The 26,197-nt window shown below is 41.6% G+C and overlaps 2 long non-coding RNA genes across 4 annotated transcripts in view; one reads left to right on the plus strand and one right to left on the minus strand.

The window, feature by feature from the left end:
- The window catches only part of LOC144585771 (uncharacterized), a 29,439-nt gene extending 20,602 nt beyond the window's left edge, over positions 1 to 8,837 (plus strand). For all 3 annotated transcript variants that reach the window (XR_013540315.1, XR_013540316.1, XR_013540314.1), the window contains 3 exons: positions 4,938 to 5,080; positions 7,228 to 7,405; positions 8,739 to 8,837. This is a non-coding gene — a long non-coding RNA (uncharacterized LOC144585771). The remainder of the gene's footprint in view (positions 1 to 4,937; positions 5,081 to 7,227; positions 7,406 to 8,738) is intronic.
- LOC110079478 (uncharacterized) overlaps positions 5,558 to 26,197 on the minus strand; it is a 28,071-nt gene continuing 7,431 nt past the window's right edge. The window contains exons 2-4 of the long non-coding RNA XR_012083616.2: positions 7,879 to 8,052; positions 5,829 to 5,940; positions 5,558 to 5,729 (exon numbers count right to left, since the gene is read on the minus strand). This is a non-coding gene — a long non-coding RNA (uncharacterized LOC110079478). The remainder of the gene's footprint in view (positions 5,730 to 5,828; positions 5,941 to 7,878; positions 8,053 to 26,197) is intronic.

A 26,197-nucleotide genomic window follows, 5' to 3' on the forward strand; every position in this document is an offset into this window, starting at 1 on the left:
TGAGTCGGTACCCTTGTCATGGTCGGATCACCACCTAATAAAGTGTACCATTAAAGTGGCTCTCCCCCCCCCCCGCAGGGAGCAGGGATCTATTGTTATGGTCCGCCCTCGAAGGCTACTGGATCCGGTTGGATTCCAGGATGCCATGAGAGGTGTTACGGCTGACCTGGCTGGCGCTCCTGTCGAGGCTCTGGTGGATGGCTGGTTTGCCGCCACGACTAGGGCTGTTGACATGATCGCACCTAAACGCCCTCTCCGCCGCAGAGACCGCCCGGCACCCTGGTTTAACCGGGACCTCCGGGCGAGGAAGCGGGTCAGGAGACGGCTAGAGCGCAAATGGAGGAGGGCCCCGACGGATTTTAACAGGATAGCTGTCAGGGTCGCTACTAACCTTTATCTTGCTAAGGTAAAGGCTGCTAGTAGATCATACCTCGCTAACCAGATAAGCGAGGCGTCCAATCAGCAGGCGGAGTTATTCCGTATAGTACGCGACCTCTCCGGAGTTGGTCCGGGCGATGGGCCTCCCCCTAGTTTTTCGCCGGACCAATTTGCAGCATTTTTTAAATCAAAAGTGGAGGCCATCCGCCGGGACCTCTCTCCTTTTTTGAGCACAGTGAGTCGAGCTGAGATGTCCAGCGCTCCGTCTTGCCCGGTGATTTTGGACACCTTTCAGCCTGTTACGCCTGACACTGTCTCCAGGGCGCTTGACCGCTGTCGTGCCACCACCTCCTCTTTGGACCCTTGCCCGGCCTGGCTAATCAAAGCAGCCAGGCCGTTAACAACGGAGTGGGCCACGGCTATAATAAATGGGTCTCTCCTTGAGGGCAGATTTCCATCTGCCCTGAAGGACACACTCATTAGGCCCATTAGGAAGAAACCTAGTTTGGCGGCGGACGAAATTGGCAACTACAGGCCCGTCGCCAATGTTTCCTTCCTTAGCAAGGTAGTCGAGAGGGTGGTGGCCGACCAGCTTCAGGCGCTCCTGGAAGAAACAGATGCCCTGGATCCATTCCAGTCGGGCTTCAGGCCGCGCCACGGCACAGAAACTGCTTTGGTCGCCCTGTGTGATGACCTATTGAGGGAGGCCGATAGCGGCAAAGTGTCCCTGTTGGTCCTCCTCGACATCTCAGCGGCCTTTGATACCATTGACCACGGTATCCTCCTGGGGAGGCTCTCCGAGTTGGGAATAGGTGGCCTGGCATTGTCCTGGCTCCGTTCCTTCTTGGAGGATCGCCCCCAGAGAGTTCAGCTTGGGGAGAGAGTCTCGGCCCCGTGGAGCCTCAATTGTGGGGTTCCACAGGGGTCGATTATCTCCCCAATGCTATTTAACATCTATATGAGGCCGCTGGGTGGGGTCATCAGGGGGTGTGGTGCTTCGTGTCACCAGTATGCAGACGACACGCAGCTCTACATCTCCTTTTTGCCAACCGCAGGAGAAGCCGTCCTGTGCCTCCAGCGCTGCCTGGGGACTATACTGGAATGGATGCAGGAGAACGGGCTTAGGCTGAACCCGGACAAGACGGAAGTACTGAGGGTGGGCCCCCCCACAGTCGGGGATTTGGGAAACTCCCTCTATTTTGGGGGGGTGACTCTCCCTGCAAAGGACGGGGTACGCAGCTTGGGGATCCATCTGGACCCGGTGCTCTCCATGGAGTCACAGGTGGCGTCGGTGGTCCGCACCGCCTTTTTTCATCTCAGGCGGATAGCCCAGCTGCGGCCCTACCTGGAAGTGGGGGCGCTCACCATCTTAGTACACGCGCTCGTAATCTCAAGATTAGACCACTGTAATGCGCTCTACGTGGGGCTTCCTTTGAGGTTGCTGCGGAAATTACAGGCGGTGCAGAATGCGGCGGCCAGATTACTCAGTGGAGTGAAAAAATTCCAACATATTTCGCCCACTCTGGCCGCATTGCATTGGCTGCCCATCAGGTTCCGCATCGACTTCAAAGTGTTAACGCTTACATATAAAGCCCTAAACGGTTTAGGGCCTCGATACCTGGCGGAACGCCTTCTCCCACCAAGTTCTACCCGGGTCACACGGGCGAGCCAGGAGGTGAGGCTGAGGAGCTTAACGCCGAGGGAGGCCCGAAAAGAGAAAACAAGAAATAGGGCCTTCTCGGCGGTGGCTCCTCGCCTGTGGAATAATTTACCTCCTGGTATTCGCGGAGCTCCCTCGCTGGGCACTTTTAAGAATCTACTAAAGACCTGGATGTTTCGGCAGGCCTTCTCACCAGATTACTTTTGATTTTCTTTTCTCTTATTGTCTTTTCACCTTTAATTGTTTTGTAATTTGTTGTTTTATTTTTATAGTATTTTATCTCTGTTGTAAGCCGCCTAGAGTAGTCCTCCGCGACTAGATAGGCGGGATATAAATAAAATAAATAAATAAATAAATAAATAAATAAATAAATAAATAAATAAATAAATAAATAAATAAATAAATAAATAAATAGTACAGCTTTTCCCACTCTTTTGTTGACTATGAGGGCTACTCCATTCCTTCTACAGGATTCTCGTCCACAATAGTAGATATGATAATCGTCTGAATTGAATTCGCCCATTCCCGTTCGTTTTAGTTCACTGACGCCAAGGATGTCAATGTTTATCCTTGCCATCTCCTGTTTGACCACATCCAGCTTACCAAGGTTCCTTTCACTTCCAGGCACAATCACACCTGAGCGTCCTTTCAGCTTTGGCCCAACCACTTCATTACCTCTGGAGCTACTTGTACTTGTTCCCCACTCTTCCTCAGTAGCATGTTGGACGCCTTCCAACCTGAAGGGCTCCTCTTCCAGCATCATATATTTTAGCCTGTTGTTTCTGTCCTTGGAGTTTTCTTGGCAAAGATACTGGAGTGGCTTTCCAGTTCCTGCTCCAGGTGGATCATGTTTAGTGAGAACTCTCCACTGTGACCTGTCCGTCTTGGGTGTTCCTGCACGGCATAGCCCATAGCTTCTCTGAATTACTCAAGCCTCTACGCCACAACAAGGCAACAATCCATGAATGGGATGAAATCCTCTTGTTTACTGTACTAAGTTGCACTAGAGTAGGCAGATTAAATTGGTGGAGATATGGTGAGTCGCCTCCTCTGTAAGTTGCATTGTTTCAAATAGAACTTTTCTAGTTGTGATTTACTATGGTAGCATCAAGGCTTACTCTAAATTAAAGAGATACTCTAGTGTGCCTTATTAGGGTAGGCAATGGGATTTCAGCAAATGAATAAATGAAAAGAAAGAAGTCTATAATTTACATTATATCTTGCAAAAGAAAGATGAGTCCACATGCCATTCTTTTTTTCTTTTTCTTTTTTGCAAACAAGTGGAAACAGTTTGTGTGAATTCATAATGCTAACAACTGTTTTCTGAATATTGAAACTCCAAGACTATAATCTGTCTGACATTTCAAATGTTCAGGGTACATTCACACAAGCATTACTCAGGTATACAAGTAAAGGGTTTAATATAGATATGAAAAATTGATGAGAAGTTTCTGGGTTCAGTTTCCTGAGAAAGAGGTAACTTGACTGACTGACTGACTGACTGATTGAAAACATTTTTACCATAATTTTCTCCCTAAAAAGAACCCAAGGTGGCTTACATCAGTAGAAGGCAATAGTTAGAAACTAAAAACCATAAGTGCACAAGTATTACAAAAGAATTAAAGAAATACAGTGGGGTCTTGACTTAAGAACGGCTTGAGTTAAGAACATTTTGACTTAAGAACCGCTCTCATAGGAAAATATTGACTTGACTTACATACTTAGATTTGAGTTAAGAACTGAAAAAAACCACATGGGAGGCAGGGAAAGTGCAAAATTTGAACTTTCAGTTAACTGTTGGCCAGTGAAAAGGGTGCCTATCTGCTTCCTCACTCCTCCCAGCGTTTAGAGAGTGGATTGGGAGACAGTCTTCAGGCTGCCTGGTACTGTACTGCCTGGACTGTATTTTCCCTGCCTTCCCTGAACCTTTCTTGACCTAAGAAAAAAAGAAACAAAATATCCCCCTCTAGTGGTCGAAGGCAGAATAGCAGCTTCCCATTAATTTCTATGGACGGAAAAGAGCAGATACGGATCAAATGGTTTTCAATGCATTCCTATGGGAAATGCAGATTTGACCTGAGAACTTTTTGACTTGAGAACCGCCTTCCAATACGGATTAAGTTCTCAAGTCAAGACCCCACTGTACTGTACCACATTAAAACAGTTATCAACCCAAAAAAACCCCTACCAAGCAAAAAGGCACACCAATCAAATTAAAAACCCACCTCAGACACCCAGTTACTAAGGAAAAGCCTGCCTGAGCAGAAAGGAAGATAAGCAAAGTTATGGCCAGCCTGACCTCCAGTGGGAGGGAGTTCCAGAGTTTGGGAGCAGCAGCAGAGAAAGCTGTTCTTTCTCATGTCCCTACCAAACCCACCTGTGAAGGTGGTGAGACCACCTTCTCTGATGTAAGGTGCATTTTTAAGACAGATGTAATGGCTGAGCAGAAGAGTTCATATCAGTGGATTCCATGGTTTTGAACAATAATTCTCTGGAAGAACCTTGGAGTTATAAGCTGAAGAAAGCTCTCTTGAACTCTTAGGGAATTAAGTCAGAAGGGGACCTGTGGAGTCATCTTGATCAACACAGAACACTACAGCTAATCAAGTCTTAAGGCAGAATGAGGCAGATGTCTCAAGCAACACAGCACCTGAGGTATGAGACTGTGCTGCTTCTCTCCCCAGGTAAAAGGTAAAGGTTGTTCTTGACATTTAGTCCAGTCGTGTCCGACTCTAGGGCGAGGTGCTCATCTCCGTTTCCAAGCCATAGAGCGAGCATTTTTTCTGAAGATAGTTTCCGTGGTCACGTAGCCAGCACGACTAGACACAGAACGCCGTTACCTTCCCACTGAGGTGGTACCTATTTATCTACTCGCATTTACATGCTTTCGAACTGCTAGGTTGGCAAGGAGCTGGGACAAGCGACGGGAGCTCACTCCGTCCTGTGGATTCGATCTTACGACTGCTGGTCTTCTGACCCTGCAGCACACAGAGGCTTCTGCGGTTTAATCCACAGCGTCACCATGTCCCCATCTCTCTCCAGGTAGGCTGAGTAAATGGGAATTTTTACATGGGATCAGTCAAAGACTAAAGAGGCTGTATTATAGGGTTATGACTTACTGAAGCTGATTATTTGTTTGGTTTTGGCTCATTATTTGCTCTGTTTTCTGCTTCGTGTGTGATCAAGAGAGAAGTGAGTCACTGATTTAGTTGGAGGCAAAGCTAGTAGTTGCTGGCTCTTTACCTCCCTTGAGTCCTGTCAGGTTGTGAAGTCAGTAGACACATATGTTTTCCATTGGTAAACAGGACGAAAGTACTGTAGAAGGAGAGAAGGTGGGAGTCTTGTGTCACCATGTACATGGAATAAATAGACATGATGAGCAGGGAGGGAGCTGCTGCAGCAACCCACAACATCTGTGCCTTGTTTGAGTTCCTCCTAGAGAATGCAGAAAGCTAAATGTGCAGCAAATGCAAGCTGGCTGCCCTGCTTTTCTCTTGAGAACCTAACTCACATGGGTGGGATGTTTTCAACAGCTAGAAATCATCAACGGTAAAAAACTATCGCAAGAGAAGGTACAGCAGTTTTAAGCCTGTGTATCCATACGTGAGCTTATCAGGGAGGTCTATAACGTATTTCTGAGTGGTGCAGAACAGCCTTTTCTGGAAGAACAACAGGAAGAGGCAGGACAACTCTAGGGAAGAGGAAAAATCATGCAGAAATTAAGCATTCAGAAGAATGTGACATAGGAATACCTTGTTCCTTTGGGCTACATAATCAATATCAGGCTTACCCTATGGGTGTTGATTCTGAGCTGCTGGAACAGGAACACCAGACAGTGGAAAACAGAGAGGTGACCAGGAACAATTCTGTGGACGGAATTCCTGCCAAGATTCCTGTCATTTCTGCAAGGAGGAGGAAATGTATGATGGGATTGTAGAGTATTTTGATTTCAACAAGGTTCCTTATGGCTAATTGGCAATTTTGAACCAGGCAAAACCTCAATTGGCTTATGTTTTTTGAAGACAAAAAATTACTGGTGTCCTAAGAGATTTATCATATAGCAGCCATTCTCAACCTTTTTTAGGCTACGGCTATAAAATGAAAGAAAGATAGGGTGAATCAGGATTGTGTAAATTGCATAACACACCTTATAAGGTGGTGTGCGAAGAATGGTTTCCAGTCTGTGGTTCCCTTCAAATGTGCCAGGGGGCATATGGCCCCTATTGAGAATGGGTTGATAGGGATGTTGCTTTGTGCATATAACAAAGGGAAACATGCAGACACCCTCAGGTGCTGGGGAGCCCCTCCAAATCCAGCTAGGTGTAGTCCTTGAGGTCTGGTACCCCATGAATAGCTGACTTCCTACAGCACAAGGTTTATCACAACTTGGGCGGGCAAAGGGCTTCTATAGCTTAGCCTCTTTACGTTAAAACTGGAAGAGAGGAGTTGAAGACAATAGCCACCCTCTCTGTCCTCCCACCTCACACACACACAGAGGCAAGTATATAGTGGAATGAGTCATTCATTTTTTTGGTAAAAAAAGCCTTAGGTATATTTTATTTTTCCCACCCATTTATCATATCTATATATAATACATTATTTGTATGATCTAACTGAGAATCAGTGTGCTGCTGACATCCACAGTGTAAAGTCTGTTACTAAAGAAAAATTACCTTATAAAAAAGCTAGATGATTATAAGAAAATTGATTCAAGACATCACTCAAACTGAAATCTCATAAAATCTTGGAACTAAATTTATGAACAGACAAATATCTGAATCAAAGGGAGGGTGCCAGATACTAGAGCAAGAAAATGTAACGGAGAATGAAGGCAAAGGCTACAGTTAAGGAAGGCACAAATCCCAGCAAGCTTAATGTTAATGAAAACATAGTTTTACAAACGATGTGCAGAGATCTCTGTCACAACTGCTATCTCTTGTTTTACTTGTACTGATTAGATGCAAGCCTTGTGGTATCTACAAAGTATTTGCAGGATAAACCTGATATGGTTGCTTCCACAGAAAACTGGCATTATTATAATCAACAATTCTTTGGATCAGGACAGGTGAAGATGTATTTTCTTGCTGGAGATCAAAATGTGCCCCAGTCACAGTTCTAGAATCCATCCATTACTAGTTAAAATGCATTGTTGCTAAAATAATTAGTCAAAGTAATTTGTTCTGTTGCAGTTGTTCACTCTAAGCAGCAAGTGCGACGCCTGCATCCCAACTTTTCCCATTTGGGTCAAAGAACTGTCATTCATCTATATTGCCTTTGCTACATGCGGCTGCTTTTGAAGAGGTTCCAGATGCCTCTATAGAACTGGGATGGGAGACAACGGTGTGTGGATTGCAAGCCACCTTTAAGGTACTCTTTTGTGTTTTGCCCTTCCATTTTGTTGCCATTACTACCAAACTTCCCACCCGCACAAAATCTAAATTCCACCCACCCCCATCATCCCTAGTGTAGAATGAAGTCAAAAGGAGGAAAAGGAATGGCCATGTTAGTCCACTGTAGCATAGCCAATGAAGAGTTTCATTGCAGCATAAAGACTACAAGTTTGACATACGGGTTGCAGTAGTAGTAGTAGTAGTAGTAACAGCAGCAGCAGTAGTTGTTAATCTTAGAACTGCAGAACTGGAAGGAATCTTATGGATCATCAGGTTAAGAATCTGTCAGGGAGGCACAGTGGGGAACTGACCAACCTCTGGCTCAGCACCAAACTACCGAGCTATCCAGCTGTTCTCTTTTAAAGTGTAATAGGACTGTTGTGTCCATCAAGTGCAACCATTCCAAATGCCATCTGTGCTCAGCTTAAAAGCACAGAAAAACAAGGGTACCTTCTAGGAATTCTTTTATTTAGGCTGTCTTCTCTGTGTGGGGGCAAGTCTACCAGCGAAAGAAGGAGCTATTCAACAAAAGGCAAATTTATCACTCTCTCTTGCATCTCCTGTGCATGTTCCTGTAAGATACGATGCTTGTGTAACATGCATATGGACCAATTATTCCCAGACCTAAAAAAACAAAACAAAACAGGAGAGAAATCAAATAGGTAGGGTTATTGTGTACAGGGCTCTCTACCCAAATCTCTCATGCTGTGAGGACTATGAGGAAAAGATTGGGAGCCCATCTACACCTCCAACATAGAATAATATTTGATAGTCGAATAATGGATAAACTAAGAATCAGTTTTTCCCATCTTTTTCCCCCTTGGTTCTCAGGAATCAAACTTACAGCTATGTCAGGCTTTGAACATTTGTGCACATAGATGGAGCTATATAAGTAATAACTGAAAATTTAACTCTAGACCATCAGTCTTCAAGCACTGTGGAGTCAAAAAGGTCACAGGATACTGATTTATTATGCTGAGTCAATAAAATATGATCTGTGTTATTTACTCTTAACTCCATCCACAAAATGACTAGACACCATTATATTCTGTTTAGAAATCACAAACCAAACTTTGTATTCCATATTTTACTCCGAATAATACCACTTGCATTAGTTTCATCAAATGTATTAATGGGAAGTTAAGTAGGTCATTAATTAGATTTCATGTGTGTTAAGAGAAAGTGTGACTAATAAGATTACATGTGTGTTGGGGGGAAATGATTAAATTTAATCACATACTTCAGTTTTCTTTATTTGCTGTGAAGAAGGGAAATGAAAAGTACCTATATGTCTCATTACTTTCTTTCAGGAAATCTGAAGAAGTTTCAAGTAACCCAGATGTTCTAAGCCATGCCCCTCCGCTTGCATTTGGTACTTCAAGAAAAGTAAATAAAATGAGTATTTGAAATAATCATGTGCCTGATGATTTCTGAGAAGTGCTGAGTTGCATGTACTATGCCTGCCGGCCTCAGCACACCAGCTGATATCCAAGGGGACTGTTATAGCTTCCTGGTTCTCCTAGTATGGAGACAATTCTAGAGAAGTAACATTGACTGTCTTTAGAATATGGTCACATTGTCACATCATAACAAAACAAAGGAAGGGGCCTGGAGAGAGAGACAGCAGATGCATGCACTTACAGCAAGGTAGGAAGTGGAACTCAAGAGCCTTCTTGTACAGCAGCAGCGGCTAAACTGGGGAAAAGGTCTCCCCATGGGCCAGTGTATAATTGTGTTATATACAACTTGAGGGGGCTACATGGGCTTTTAGAACTGTTGCATTGGAGGCTTTGCCCTATGTCCATCCATTCTTGCACTGGCTGCCTCCCACAGCCACTGGTTGCTGCTGCTATGATGTTATTTTATTTTTTTTATTTTATAATCTAGCATAGCACTAGCTCTGTATGACAGATAGGAAAAAAATAAAACAGAGGTTTCTCGGCTGTCTGAAACACTCCCAGACAGACAGGCAGACAGGCAGACAGACAGACAGACACAACACACACACACACACACACACACACACACACACACACACACACACACACACACACACACACACACACACACACACACACACACACACACACACACACACACACACACACACACACACACGTGGGAAATGAGAGGGAGCAAGGGAACCAGAACTGAAATGGACTAGAGACAATGACTGGATTGGGACTTCTAGGTTTGTGGAAGAGGGACAAACACACACACACATGAGCAAGAGCGTGCACACACACACACACTGGGTTGAAAGGGAGCATGAGGGAAGGTATCTACAGAGGCACTATAGACTTCTGGAGATGTTCACATATGCCAAAATAATTCAAAATAAATCAATTACACAAGTGGTTTAAAATAAACCACCTGCTAGCAGCCAAATAAAGCACCTTGGTTTCCAACCAAAAAACATGCCTCCTGGATAAAACAAAAAAAAAAAACACTTCCGTGTGTAGTGTAGTCACCTTTAAAAAATTGATTTCAAACATGCTAAACTCAGTTCAAATACAGGGTTTTTCTACATGTAACCATGCTCATAATCTGTGCAAGCATATCCAGTCAAAAATACAACAACAAAAAACGTTGTGGCACCTTCAAGACAGTTATATTTTAATGTGAGCTGTTGTGGATACATCACCTCTCTGTCTTTCTCCTTCTGTTCACCAGTGTTTTCCTCCTGGTTCTGGGTTACCTTGTTACCTGGACTTTACCTTGATTGTGACTCAGTGCTTCTATACATAGTTTTGCCTCCTCCTAGCCCTTTCTCCACACATTCACATCACAAACTCTTGCCCCACTGACATCACAAGGGTTCCACTCTGTTCTTTCTGGAAGAAAGAACATTTCAGGAAGTGGAAAGCTGCAGATCAGGCTGTGTGGCTTTGTTTTTCTGATTGGAAGTTCTAGTGTAGATTTTATTGGCTTCTTGGCATGGTTCAGACAAGCTACTCTTCTAAGCAGAGCAATTTCCTCTGTTTTTGAGTCAGTGCAATAGATCATTATTCTGAGAGCTGTACCCTGAAAATGCATTTTGAAATTAAGTCTCTTGTATTTGTTTCGATTCTGTGAAAGATTGTACAGATGCCAAGTGTACTGGTCTCAATGAAGGGCTCCACTTTTATAAAGTCTCTCAGCATTGTCAGCCTATGTCTGATGTGCTTTGTTTCAAAACTTCAAAGCTGACACACACAATCCCAGTTCTCCTGCAAGAGAGGGAAGGTGTAAACTCCTTCAGTAGCCTCCTTCTGATATTCTTCTAGGGATTATTTTATGATGCTGCTTAGAAAAAATTATCCTACTCCTTTGAGACCATACTGAATGCAGAATTTCATCCCCAAAACTCTTTGACAAAGAATTTTCAAAGCTGGCGCCCTGGATCCATTTCAGTCGGGCTTCACAGCACGGAAACGGCATTGGTCGCCCTGCTGGATGACCTACTTGGGGAGGCTGACAGGGGCAAAATGTCCTTGCTCGTTCTCCTTGATATCTCAGTCACCTTTGATACCGTCGACCACGGTATCCTCCTGGGGAGGCTCTCAGTTGGGGATGGGTGGCCTTGCTCTCACTTGGCTCTGGTCCTTCTTGGAGGGCTGTCCCCAGAGACTGCAGCTTGAGGAGAATGTATCGGCTCCATAGTCCTTCAATTGTGGGGTTCCGCAGAGTTTGATCACCTCCCCAATGCTCTTTAACATCTACATGAGGCCATGGAGGGGGGTGTCATCTGGGGATGTGGAGCTTTGTGTCACCAATATGCTGATGACACCCAGCTCTACATTTCCTTTTTTCCATCTGTAGTGGATGCCTTTCTGTCCCTTGGGTGCTGCCTGGAGGCCGTCCTACAATGGATGCAGTCGAATGGACTGAGGTTGAACCCGGACAAAACGGAGGTCTTGCGGGTGGACGGCCCTGATATCAATGGTTTGGGGAACTCCCTCTCTTTTTTTGGGGGGGTGAGTCTCACCACAAAGAATTTGGTTCACAGTCTGGGGGTCCATCTTGACCCGGCGCTTACCATGGAGTTCGCGGTTCAGCCTGCCCATTTACATCTTTGGCAGATCGCTGAGCTGTGTCCCCATCGAGGCGCGGGGGCGCTCACCATGCTGGTCCATGCACTCGTAGTCTCAAGAATAGACTGCTGTAATGCTCTCAACATGGGATTCCTTTGAGACTGATGCGGAAGCTTCAGATGGTCCAGAACACAGTGGCCAGGTTATTAACAGGGGTGAAAAGATTTCACCGTATTTCCCCCACCCTCGCTGCCTTACACTGGGTACCTATCCGCTTTTGCATCGATTTCAAGGTGTTAACTATTATATATAAAGCCCAACAGTTTAGGCCCTTGATACCTGGCAGAGCGCCTTCTTCTATTCTACTCGTATGACCCGTTCCAGTCCGGCCAGGCAGCTGAGGGGCCTAACGCCAAGAGAGGCCCAGTGAGAAAAAACTAAAAATCAGGCCTTCTCAGCAGTGGCCCCTTGGCTTTGGAACACCTGCAGAGATCCGCCTGGCCCCCTCACTGAGGGCCTTCAAGACCAATCTGAAGACATGGCTATACAGACAGGCCTTCCCTACAGCCATCACCTAGCCTATTTCTTTTCTTTTTCCCTCTCTTTCTTTTTCCATCTTGGACTCTGCCATTAATTTGGATTTTACCTTTAGTTATTTTGTATGCTTTATGTAAACTGCCCAGAGTAGACATGTTCTAGATGGGAGGTATATAAGTTTAATAAAAAAATAAAATAAAATAAAATAAAATAAAAAATTATCTAACCAAGGTTATGACTACACTGGAAAGTTGAACTGAATTTGATTCACAGCCTGTACTGTGTTTAAAATTGCAGTCAGTGATCACACAGGGGCTGTGGATTGATTTGGGAGTTCACTGTTTGTAGTGGATGCAATATGATTCACATTCCAGCCACAGCTCCCCTTCTTTCCTGCCTTCCTGTGGTCCTGCCTCTACTGATCCTTCCTTCCTCTAGCCCTGCCTTTGCCAATCTGTCAGTGAACTGATGGGGCTGTAAATACAGGAAATTATAATAAAGCTGACAGGAAAACATTGATTAGTTTGAAATAAGGTACTGTAGGAGAGCTTTGCAGATATCTTGAACTGCCAGAAAGATGAACAAGTCTATCCTCAAGCAAATCAAGCTTTGGGCACACAATGAGAAGGCAAGATTCTCTGGAAAAGACAATAATGCTGGGAAAGATGGAAGGCAGCAGGAAAAATACATAATAAATATTGTTAGGGAGAAGGCTAAGCTCGAACGTCTCAGTAGAATAATGTTGTTGTTATTGTTGTTGTTTCGATTTATATACTACCCTATAGTAGTAAAGCACTCTCTGGGCAGTTTACAACATAATTATACAGCTTGCCTTCCCAGGAAGCTAGGTACTGATTTTGCCAATTTCAGAAGAATGAAAGGCAGAGTCAACTTTGAGTCAGCTACTTGAATCCATCGGGATCAAATTCAGGACGTGAGCAGAAGCTTCTGCACTATTGCAGTTTAACTACTGCACCATGGTACTTTCCGATTATGGTACTCGCTGTTTCATTTTTCAACCTATTTGCATAATAATTACCATTTTTAGGTATTTCTATCATTTTTTTTCTGCCCCATAGCATATAGTGCATCCACTACCCACTCGCCTTTGCCCACCAAGAGTGAATTGGCTCCACTGACCTCTTCAGCCTACCATGTGAAAAAGAGGCTCTTTGGTTTCCTACTCAATTACTCCAGGAACTCCTCAACAACTAAATTAGCTTTACAGGAAATAGAATTATCTAAATAAAGGAGCAGGTCTCGCTTTATAAACAAATGTCTTTGGCAGTGGGGTTTTAGCACTGAGTTGACACTCCGAGGTGTGGAACGTAATGGGAGCAATGGAAGGGAGAGATCTTGCCTGACTCATATGTTCCTATTTCCATATCCAAGCAACAACACTTGCTGGTGGTGAGAAAAATGAGGGAAAAGGCATGTTCTTCAGTATAATTGTCCCTTTTCATAAATATACCTACCAATTAATATGGAAGAGCGCAATGCACTAAGAAACAAAGTATAGCCTTCCTTTTCTAGTCACATATTTTAACTTGTCAAGTGCTTGAAAATTCTCCTATTTTTGTCAGTCTCTACTGAATTCCTACTAGTGTGCTAGCTGGTGGGCCACATATGTTCAGCGTGTGACAGATCGTGCTGGCATGTCTCAGTAAACGTAAGAAATTGTAGATATTTGAAGGTCTAACTATGTATAGCACTTCTACTTGTGAAGAAAGCCTCCCCCTGTTTTTGAATGTAGAAATTCTACAAATAAGATTGAATCCCCTTAAGCAAAACATGGTAGAATGAAAAAGCTTACATGGCAGTATAAATTTTGGCATCTTAAGCAGATATAGTAACACAGTATGTATATTTTTCTGAATTCAGGAGCTTCTCATGTACAGTAATTATATTCCCTCTTAAATTTATCTCAGATTTTGGCTTTAAAATCTGCATTGTCATTACTACCATACACTCTGTGACATCTGAATGGCAAAATTACTGTTGCCACACATGCCACAGCACTTTTGCAAGCTCTAAGATTACAAACATAAGGTGTGATACAATTTTGGACTGCTTGTGCAATAGATTTACTGACAATCATACGAAATCTGCTCCAGCCCACTCCTGGTAAGTGCCCGAAATGAACTTTTTGGTCCAGCAGCAAGGCTATTACTTTTTAGGCAGGAGTGATTCCCCAGAAGATGGAGGGTTGCTTTAAGGTATATTGCTCCCTGCAAAGTTACCCTTCCCAGTGTAATCAGATGTGCACCTTTCCAACTGTCTGATTGCACCCATAGCTTCTTAAACAGAACTCCTTCATTCCTGGCAGAAGCAATCCAGTGGTGCATCCAGAATGGAAGAATCAGCTCCCCAGGAGACACCCACTGTGTTCATAGTCCTCACTTTCTTCAGGAAGGGTATAGATGAAGCTAATTAAAGCAATATATACCCAACAAAAGGTGAATTGTCAAAAGAAATACAAATACAGAAAGTTGTCGAAAGAAATACAAATACAGAAAGGTACGAGACAGGGGTGTCCACTCTCTCCACTACGATTTATCTTGACTCTAGAAATATTAACTGAACAAATTAGAGATAAAAAGGAATTGAAAGGATTGAAAGTAAAAGGCCAAATCTATAAACTTCAGGCTTTTGCAGACGACTTAGTCATTATACTGGAAGATCCAGTGCATTCAATAGATGGCAATGTTAAAAAACTTTGGTGATATGGCAGGAATGAGAATAAACCAAAAGAAAACAAAAATACTTACTAAAAACATAAGAGAACAAGAATGGCAGAAGTTAATAGAGAAGGCGAACTTCAAAGAGGAAAAGAGTATTTGATATTTAGGGATCCAAATTACAAAGAAGATGAGTACACTATTTAAAGATAATTACATGAAATTGATGAAGGAGATACAGAACAATTTGGAGAAATGGGATAAATTACAATTATCGTTGTTGGGAAGGATTGCGACGATTAAAATGAGTGTCTTGCCAAAAATCCTATTCTTATTTCAGACAATTCCTATCATATTAAAACAGTCCTTTTTCCAAGAACTTAATAAGATAATCATGAGATTTATATGGCAAGGTAAAAAACCAAGAATTAAAATTAAAGCAATGCAAGATGCTAAACAGAGGGCTGGCTTTGGTCTTTCAGATTGGGTTCTGTATTTTAGAGTGGATAAAAGAATGGATAACTTTGGAAAATGATAGATTACTTAACTTGGAAGGACACGATTTACAATTAGGCTGGCACGCTTATCTATGGTATAAAAAGGATAAAGAGCAAAAGCATTTTAATTTACATATGATAAGAAGAGCTTTATTGGGAATGTGGAGAAAGATTATACAACAAATTTATCACAAAACACCTGTATGGGTGTCACCTATAGAGGCCTTTACACAACCTAATCTCATGACAAAAGCAAAACTTTTAAGATACCAAGATTTATTTAAAAAGGATGGTGAACTAAGGTCTAAAGAAGAGCTAGAGACACACAATATCTATATAGACTGGTGGTCCAGAGCACAGCTGGAATCTAGATATACAAAAGACAAAATAGAAGGTTTCTACTCAGAACAAACGATGTTTGATAAGCTTTTATTAGGTTCAAAAAATAAATTTGTTAAGAAAATGTATAACTATCTGTTAGAAATTAAAATGCAAGATGAAATGGTTAAAGAATGTATGATTAAGTGGGCACAAAACATAGGGCATAATATTGATATTGATCAATGGTTGAAAATATGGCAAAATAATACAAAGCTCACAAGATCGGTTAATTTTAAGGAAAATATATATAAGATGTTTTATAGGTGGCATATGACTCCAGAAAAATTGTCAAAGATGTATACAGATGTATCAAATGTGTGTTGGAAATGTGAAGCACAAGTGGGAAGCTATCATCACATGTGGTGGTCATGTAGAGTAGCAAAACAGTATTGGAAAAGAGTACATGCTGTGTTGCAACAAATATTGCTTTGTAAGGTGCCATTAACCCCAGAACTGTTTTTATTGAGTATGACACCTGATAACATAGATAAGACAAAGGAAAATAAGTAGTTATATACATAGTTACTGCAGCCAGAATTCTCTATGCCAAAAATTGGAAAAGTCTGACAGTACCGAAACAAGAAGACCTTATAGAGAAGATATGGGAAACAGCAGAAATGGACATTTTATCAGAAGTGATGAAGGACTGTCCTTTACAAAAGGCAACAGAAAGATAGGACTTATTCTACAAATGGACTGAATCAACAGGCAGCGTATGAAGAGCATATATTGAAATGAGAACTTAAACCTGGAAGGCAGAAAATAGTTTTGATATGGCAATAGGTATAGAATGGACGTTAGTATGTTATTGTTTCTCCTCTTCCCTATTAACCCCAATTCCCCTTTTCCTTTTTGTCATCCCCTTGTTAAAAATAAAAAATTAAATTAAAAACATTTAAAAAAATAAGGAAGGGTACTTTAGTGTCCCCTTTAAAAAGAAATGGGATTGTAATTTCCAATGGGCTTCCAGTCCTGGCTTAGTGGGAAATTACACTTTGTGGTAACCCAATCTTGTCATAGAAACTGGAAAAGTTGCTTTTAAGCAGTACAACTTCTGGAATTATTATCAAAGCTGGTAAGTAATCTTTTCAATCTCTAGTTTATGAATTTGGATGTCCTTTGGCAAGGGATTTTAGAAGTTGCAGTGTAAAAAAAAAGTTACTTTTGTGATTTTTCATCTATCAGTTTGGTTGTCAAGGTGATATACATAGTTCTCCACCTTCCCACTTATTTTTTTCACCTCACTTTATGCAAGGAGAACAGAGAGAGAAACAGCCCCACACCCACTGACAACCACCACATTGTGGTTTGGCTGTGAAGTTTAAGCTGAGACAAGTGAGTATATCAGGTAATGTTTGGATTTTGGAGGAAGCAAGCCCCCCCCCCAAACTCTTTAATCTTTGTCTGCTGAACAGAATGTACTGATTACTTTGAGTAGACCTGGAAAAAGACCAGGTGTACTCACTGTGCGGTTTATACTGTGCAGCTGACAGAAAAAAAAATCCTACACTCTTTCGTTGGCATTGATTTTATGTACTGTTATGATAGCATATCAATAAAATGACATGACCAACTCTGGGCACACAGCTCAAGATCCCAATGTCAGCTTCTGGCCTTTTTATATGTTTAATCTGACAGACTAACTATGTACCTTCCTGATCCTATGATGATCTGACAACATGGTAGAAACGTAGTCTAATAATATCATCCATTATCACAACCTACATTCTCTCTAGTCCAGCATTAACATCAAGAAAATAAGCATGTTGTGTGTCCCGTGAGACACACACAGGCAAGAAAGCTCTGGCAGTAGCTGACATTGCTTTGTCAGCTGAGCTCCTTAACAAATCCACATGGGAATGTCACACATCACAACAATGTGCAATAAGTCGTAAGATCAAAGGAAGTGACATGGGGGAAGAGTAAAATTAGTGTGGAAGGAGCATGTGATAAGATACAGTAGAAAGTGGAAGCAAAAGAAATTAACATAAAGCAGGAAGCAACATGGTAATTATGAGTGTCTGTTTTCCCTCACAGATAATAAGTCTGATCAAAAAACCCTTTCATGATCATAATACAATCTGTGTTTTTTTTTTTAAATGCTGGCTACAGAACAGAAGGCATAACACTAACACTGTAGCAGCTGCTCCCAAGCTGCCATTTTGATAGCACCCAGTTCCCTTTTGGAGCCACAAATTATTTCCAGAAATCCATGAGATTTAAAATTATGCCAGTATATATTTTGGTTATAACATTTCTGCTCTTTGCAGCAGGGAGTTTTTTTAAAAAAGCAAATGGAGTTGAAGTGAGAAAGAGGATTTCTGAAAACTACTAAAAGAGGCTTTCACCAGTAGAGGAGAAACAATTGTTAAAAAAAGTGACTCTTCACTAACTTTGCTTGCCTGTAATATTCACAGGCATAGCTTTGAAAAGATCTGAATAGTGTCTATGTGGCTCACTAGTACAGGGACTTACTTTATGTAAGATTTATCAAGCACCATTTAGTCCCACAGTCAGATACGAGTTGTGTTTATATTTTGCATAGTCATATAAATCTACCCTCTAGTCATCCACACAACTTTCTGTCTCTTTATCGCACAGATGGAAAAATTGAGAAGCTGCGAATGCTAGGAATAACATTTAGTAAAAGTCTCAGTGGCAGAGCACATGCTTCATGTGCAGAAGATCCCATGTTCAATCATGTGAATGTGTGGTTTAAAAGTTTAGATGGCATGCAGTCAGAAAAACTTCTGCCTAGGACCCTGGAAAATTAGGCTGCATCAGTTTTCCCAATAAAACTTCAACTGCAGATGAAAAAAGGCAGTGCAGCTGGACTAGGTTCTGTTTCTCCCTGAGCCATGAAACTCACTGGATGATCTTGTACTGCTCTCTTTCTCAACCTGGCTTATTCCACAAGGTTCTTTTGAGCATAAAAGTGACAAGAGGAGGGCCAGCCACATTACCTTGAGCTCACTGAATGAAATACATGATATTAAAGGTAAAGGTAAAAGTTCCCCTTGACAATTAGTCCAGTCGTGTCCGACTCCAGGGCGCGGTGCTCATCCCCGTCTCCAAGCCGTAGAGTCAGTGTTTGTCCGAAGACAGTTTTCCATGGTCATGTGGCTAGCACGACTAGACACGGAATGCCATTACCTTCTCACGAGGTGGTACCTATTTATCTACTTGCATTTGCTGCTACCTAGCAGTTGCTTTCGAACCGCTAGGTTGGCAGGAGCTGGGACAAGCGACGGGAGCTCACTCCGCCATGTGGATTCGATCTCATGACTGCTGGTCTTCTGACCCTGCAGCACAGAGGCTTCTGCGGTTTAACCTGCAGCGCCACTACGTCCCTTATGATATTAAGGTAACTGATAAAAAACGGTTTGGTTAAATACTATGTCAACTGAATTTTATTTTACACAAATTTGATAGATATTAAAACTGATTTCCCTATAACATTTATGCAAATATGAAGCTGATATATCCACAGAATTTGAATAAATTGTGTACATATATATGCACATATATTCAATGGCTTCAATCTGATTCCTAGTCCGAAACAGAGTAGACCAATTTAATGAGCTGTTGAATGAAAAATCAACATTGATGTCAATTGATTCAATGGGACTAGCAACTGTAATTATGTTAAGATGTTTGCATAGGAACCCTGAAGCATGCTGGGTCTTGGCTATATTAAAAGACAGTACACATATAGATTTCTACATATATCGGTTCTGTTCCATTGACAGCAAGGAAATGTGAGGCTGGAGTGGGTGTGATTCTGTCTCCCATCCATTTATTAATATTTATTCTGTGTGCATTTATTCATATACACAGAATCTGAATAATCTGTGTACAAATATATGGAATTAAATTCAATGGCCCCAGTTCCCAAATAGAGGAGATTTTCATGACTAAACACTTTCATTACTAAAACATGATAGCAATGTGGTCAGCATTAATTATTGTGAAGCTTTTCCACCAGCTGTCTACATTTATTGAAATCCATTCTTTTGGGGACCTTATGTATATGTTTGCAGGTGGAGGGTTGCCAAGGTAAAACAATTCAAGATCCTCACTGAAGCTGCTTCATGTTTTCAGGTTACTTTATGATTCCAGAAAAATTAATTCCAAAATTGGTTTCCAGTGTTTATTAAAATTTAAAAAATGCATATTGTGTACAACTGCTGTTTCCAATGTATGTAAAAAAAGTTCCATTAAGTTAATGGAAATAAAACTCTTAAGCTACCCAAAATACATTATTGTGTTGTACATATGGTAAGATTTCTGTGTCTGTGATGCTGTCTGGCTGAAATATTTTTACTCTGACTATTTCTTCGATGTGTAATCACTGGTAAAGAAGCCAGATGGTGACTGTTAAGGCAGAACAGTCATGCAGAATGGTATCAGGACTGGAGCAAATCCAACCAAAGATATTTGCAAAGAAAGAGCAATATGAGGATAAAAATTAGCCTGAAACCATAACAGAACCTTGGGAGATTATGTCAAAAATCCTCAAAACTAATCTTGTTTTCATTACTGTTAGGTCTCAGAGTAACAGAGGGGAGAGATGGGTCACAGCACTACACAAGTACTACGGAATTTCTCCAGTTTTTTCAGAATCATCTCTAATATTTCTGTACTTATATCACTCTTGGCCTTAATTGCAACAAACACTGCACAAAATCTCAAAGCTTTATTTTTTCCAACCAGCAAGGAATTTAAATGAGAAATGTTAGTGCACATAAAAAGACACGCAAAACATTCTTGAGATTTTCAGGTAGCCATACTCTTGAGATGTATTGTAGTTGCTTACCAATACGTTAGGCTCACATTTTTGCCATTTTCCCTAGGCTCAGAGATGAACATTCACACTAGAATCACAGGTTGCCTATTTGGCCTCTCAAGTTCTGCCAGTATGGAACCTAATAAAATGCTACCAGTGCTGGTAAAACATTCTACAGGATATTTCTGGGCAAATGTAAGAATAACATGGTTCAGGAGAAAAGCACAAATAGACACTCTGACCTAAGAAGTATAAGCTTTGTACCAGCCTAGAATAGAGAATCCTGCACAAGGACCCTGGATTTACCCTCAGATCTGAGAATACAAGTCTGATTGATGTGCAAGTAAAAAGAATGGGCAACTACTGCTAGAACGGCAAGGCAGCAGTTAGGTTAAAGACGTGAAGTACAAACGGCTTGGTGGCTCAGAGCTTGGACTTAGAATGGTCCAGATCAAGGGGAGAAAATACCTGCTTCCGCTTTCTGAATAGACTGTTCAGGGAACTTCATTGCATCATTGTAAGCCACCCATCTTTGGGTAGAGTGGGTGGCATATAAGTTTAATTAATTAATTAATTAAATCGTTATTAATTCTATATCCAGTTAGCTATTTAACATCACAGTAACTCAAGTTTATGCACCAACCACCGATGCTGAAGAGGCTGAAATTGACCAATTCTATGAATGTAAGATCTATGAACCTTGGGTAAGCTTGATGTGGTCAAACAGGAGATGGCAAGAATAAACACTGACTTTCTGGGTGTCAGTGAACTAAAATGGATGGGAATTCAATTCAGATAATTACCATATCTACTATTGTGGGCAAGAATCCCATAGAAGAAATGGAGTAGTCCTCATAGTCAACAAAAGAATGGGAAAAGCTGTACTGAGATACACTTTCTAGAACTGACACTAAAGAAAGATGTTCTTCTCATTATAGGGGATTGGAATGCTAAAGTAGGGGGTCAAGAGATAAAAGGAACAACAGGTAAATTTGGCCTTGGAGTTCAAAACGAAGCAGGGCAAAGGCCAATAGAATTTTGTCACGACAACAAGATGGTCATCACAAACATTCTTTTCCAAAAACTCAAGAGGCGACTCTACATATGGACATCACCAGATGGGCAATACCGAAATCATATTTCGCTGCAGCCAAAGATGGAGAAGCTCTATACAGTCAGCAAAAACTAGACCTGAGTTGATTGTGGCTCTGATCATCAGCTTCTTATAGCAAAATCCAAGCTTAAACTGAAGAAAGTAGACAAAACCACTGGACTAGTCAGGTATAATCCAAACCAAATACACAGTGGACGTGAAGAACAGATTCAAGGAACTAGGTTTGGTGGACAGAGTGCTTGAAGAACTATGGATAGAGGCTCTAACTTTGTACAGGAGGCTGCAACAAAAATCATCCCAAAGAAAAGGAAATGCAAGAAAGCAAAGTGGCTATCCAATGAGGCCTTACAAATAGCAGAGAAGGGAAGCAAAATGCAAGGGAGATAGGGAAAGTTACAGAAAATCGAATGCAGACTTCCAAAGAATAGCAAGGAGCGAGAAGAGGGCCTTCTTAAATGAACAGTACAAAGAAATAGAGGAAATTAATAGAAAGGGACAAACCAGAGATCTGTTCAAGAACATTGGCGATAATAAAGAACCTTTTGTGCAAAGATGGACATAATAAAGGACAAAAATGGCAGGGACCTAACAGAAGCAGAAGACATTAAGAAGAGGAGGCAAGAATACAGAGAGGGATTATACCAGAAAGATTTGGATGATGCCAGCAAGTATGGAAAACTCAGCAGTTGCCAGAGGATTGGAAAAGATCAGGATTCATCCCAATCCCAAAGAAGGTCATTGCGAAAGAATGCTCCAACTACCATACAATTGCACTCATTTCACACGCTAACAAGGTTATGCTCAAAATCCTACAAGGTTGGCTTCAGCAGTATGGACCGAGAACTTCCAGAAGTACAAGCAGGATTTTGAAGGGGCAGAAGAACTAGAGATCAAATTGCTAACATGCGCTGTATTATGGAAAAATCCAGAGAGTTTCAGAAAAACATCTACTTCTGCTTCATTGACTACTCAAAAGCCCTTGTTTGTGTGGACCACAGCAAACTATGGCAAGTCCTTAAAGAAATGGGAGTGCCTCACAACCTTATCTATCTCCTGAGAAATCTATATACGTATGGGACAGGAAGCAACAGTTAGAACTGGATATGGAACAACTGATTGGTTCAAAATTGGGAAAGGAGTACAACAAGGCTGTATTTAACTTATATGCAGAATACATCACGTGAAAGGCAGGACTGCATGAATCCCAATCCAGAATTAAGATTGCCAGAAGAAATATCAACCTTAGATATGCAGATGATACCACTCTGATGGCAGAAAGTGAGGAGGAATTAAAGAACCTTTTAATGAGGGTGAAAGAGGAGAGTGCACAAAATGGTCTGAAGCTCAACATCAAAAAACCTAAGATCATGGCCACTGGTCACATCACCTCCTGGCAGATAGAAGAGGAAGATATAGAGGCAGTGACAGATTTTACTTTCTTGGGTTCCATGATCACTGCAGATGGTGACAACAGCCATGAAATTAAAAGACACCTGCTTCTTGGGAGGAAAGCCATGACAAACCTAGACAGCACCTTAAAAAGCAGAGACATCACCTTGCCGACAAAGGTCTTCATAGTCAAAGCTATGGTTTTTCCAGTAGCGATGTATGGAAGTGAGAGCCGGACCATAAAGGCGGCTGACTGCTGAAGAATTGATGCTTTTGAATTGTGGTGCTGGGGGAGACTCTTGAAAGTCCCCTGGCTTGCAAAGAGAACAAACCTCTCTATTCTGAAGGAAATCAACCCTGAGTGCTCACTGGAAGGACAGATCCTGAACTGAGGCTCCAGTACTTTGGCCATCTCATGAGAAGACTCCCCGGAAAAGACCCTGATGTTAGGAAAGGCAGGAGGGGAAGGGGACGACAGAGGACAAGATGGCTGGACAGTGTCATCGAAGCTACCAACATGAATTTGACCAAACTCCAGGAGGCAGTGAAAGACAGGAGGGCCTGGCGTGCTTTGGTCCTTGGGTTCACGAAGAGTCGGACACAACTTAACAACTAAACAGCAACAACAACATACATGTACACTGACAGAAGACAAAAGTGCATCTTTGCTGACATCATTGAGACAAAATAGGCTATAAACTGAGCTCTAAATATATTTGTTCTGGGTTTCCCTCTGCCTGTCCACCAGCTGTCTCTGACTCATCTGCAAATCTTGTGTTCATGTGTAAACTAGATCCAAAGTATAGTAAGACACAATTAGGAACAATTATGTCAAGAGTTTAGTTTTCCAGACCAGGATAGGTTGGCTTCAGAGACTTCCAAGGGCACATCATTCAATGCATCATGGAAACCAGCTGGCTACCTTAGTGTTGCATGCTGGAACATCTCAGCTGTCCTCCTCCAAAATCCAACACATACCTATTCATGATGAATGATATTAGAGGTGCTTCATGACAATACTTAACTTGATTGGAAAGGAACTTTTCTGGGGTGCCAAGTTTCAAGTCACCAGCTGAAGTCTCAGAGAATTAATGCTTCCTCCAGGTGAGGGGGCAATATTAGAGAAGAGGGAGATAATGTATGTGAGAGGTGGCTTTAAAGCCTTTGACCATGCCTGGTATCACCAGAGTTTACTAGCTTAGCATGGGAGTGTTTATGTGTTAGCTTTGTGCCACATCAGCATACCAAGAACCAGGAATATATGGAGAGAGCTGCATACATTTCAACCCCCCATATTGTTTGGAGTAGGAAAGGGAGTAGAGCACCAGTGGCATGATTTGTTATCCTTCATATAGAAAAAGAACTTGCAACGGTGGCACAGGCCTAGAACAAGCTGACTGGCCAACCCCTGGGGAGGGTTCCACAGCTTTCCACCGTATTGTAGGCACTGGAAAAACACCATACATTATTAGCTTTTAAGGCTACAAAGCCAGTGGTGTCTACTACTACTACCTGTCCGCCTGCAAAATACAGTATTTTTAAAAAGAATGAATAAAAACATGTTTTAAAAAGGAGGAGAAGAAGATGACTAGCTTTTCCCCTTGGTCAGAGTTTCCTTATTACCTATGAGCAAAGTTCTAACATAGTTCTATACCCATCTACCCAGATTCCCTTTGTGCCTGTTTCCACAGTCACTTGGCCCTGAAGCAGCCACAGCCTCCTTCCAACCCCTTGCCTGTTCCACCTCTGTGACGTTGCAAAGGTCTGTACCCTAGTCTTTGTTTTTGGTCCTGAAATCTAATCTAATCATGTTGTGACCCTGACAATTCCAAACTCCCCTGAGTTCTGTTGATGTCAGGAACAGCTTCTCTTACAATGGTATCTATTTCTTAAAAGTAAGACCATAAGGGGAGAACTGGAAAGTCACACACCATCTTATGACACTCATGACACACAGTTCTTTCTCATGGGGATCTTTTAGTGTTGAAAAATACGCTTAAGAGATTGATATGATAGTGGTTAGTGAAACTATGATGGGCTGGGAAAAACAGATTTTGAAGAAGTGTGTGCAGTCTATGGAAGCTAATGCTAAATAAAACTTGTTTGTCTTTGAAGTGTCTCAAGATTCTGTTTCATTTTACTTCAACAAACTAACCCAGCTACCACTCAGAAATTTTCTAATGAATGAAAATATGTAATAGTTTTCCAAAGAATAATATTTAACATGAAAATACGATACTGAGTGATTTTAAATTAATTACTACTAATTTCACCAATTTAAAAAAAAAATAGCCCTTGCTTGAAATAAAATACATGAAAAAGGAGGGAGAAAGTTGGGAATGAATAAAACTGTTTCCTGGCAACTTGCATGGCATAAGCTCTCTGTGCCAAACATTTTGCAGGTGTAATAATTATTCGATTGCTATTTTGGCCACTGCTGTTCCAGAAAAAAGCACATTGGTGTGTTTTTGTTAATTTAAAATAAAATGCCTTTAGCATACATCTGAAGTTTCTCCTTTTCTCTGTGTGCTTGGTGGGACACTCACCCACGGTATGCCACTTCCTGGTTGTTTTTTTAAATTTATTTTTCTGTGTCTGCATAAAAGGTTGAAGTGAAAAGGAAATGGGGCCCAACGGGAAGCCTCTACTTTGTTGTGCCAGAATCACTCTGCTATAGAGCTACTCTAATATTCTTCCTCCCACATATTCTGAACCATGCTCAACAATTGTGAGAAGTTTCTAATGCAAAGTGTACAAAATGAACTTTTGGGAACTGCATATTAATATAACTTAAATTTTGCAGTGGTCCTGATTTCAGCTTTTTTCCTTCTTCCTTCAGCTATAGAATGTAGGAGGCTTTGTTTGCTACAAAGAAATTCTCTTATGGATTTCCGAGCATGCACAAAGATCTTTTCAAAAGGAACACTTGATCACTTTCAAAAGTGGAAGCTGCATTTACTCTTTGAGAATATGTAGGTAGGTAGGTATATGTGTATTTCAAAAACCTGTCTACCACCTGGTTAGTGCTAAGTACTAATCAGAGTGGTTTACAGTGGGAATGCAAAGATATAACAAAACAATAACAAAATAAATTGTCAAAATAAAATAACAATCAAAATTGATCAAAAAATCATCAACATATCTAAGATAAAAGCCAAGCTAAATTGAACCAAACTATGACAAGACAGGCATAATAAATGTAACAGAACCTTAAACGAGGATGGCCCTAAAGGCTTCTGTAAACAGCCTTGTTTTGAGCATTGTCTTAAAGGTGGAGAAGGAGGGGGCCAGGTGCAACTCTATTGGGAGGCCTTTCCATAGGGATGGTGCCACAGACAACAAGGCCTGATTCCTTGTAGATGTCTTCCTGGCCT

The sequence above is a fragment of the Pogona vitticeps genome, chromosome 1 (assembly GCF_051106095.1).
Source record: "Pogona vitticeps strain Pit_001003342236 chromosome 1, PviZW2.1, whole genome shotgun sequence".
NCBI classification, from domain to species: domain Eukaryota; kingdom Metazoa; phylum Chordata; class Lepidosauria; order Squamata; family Agamidae; genus Pogona; species Pogona vitticeps.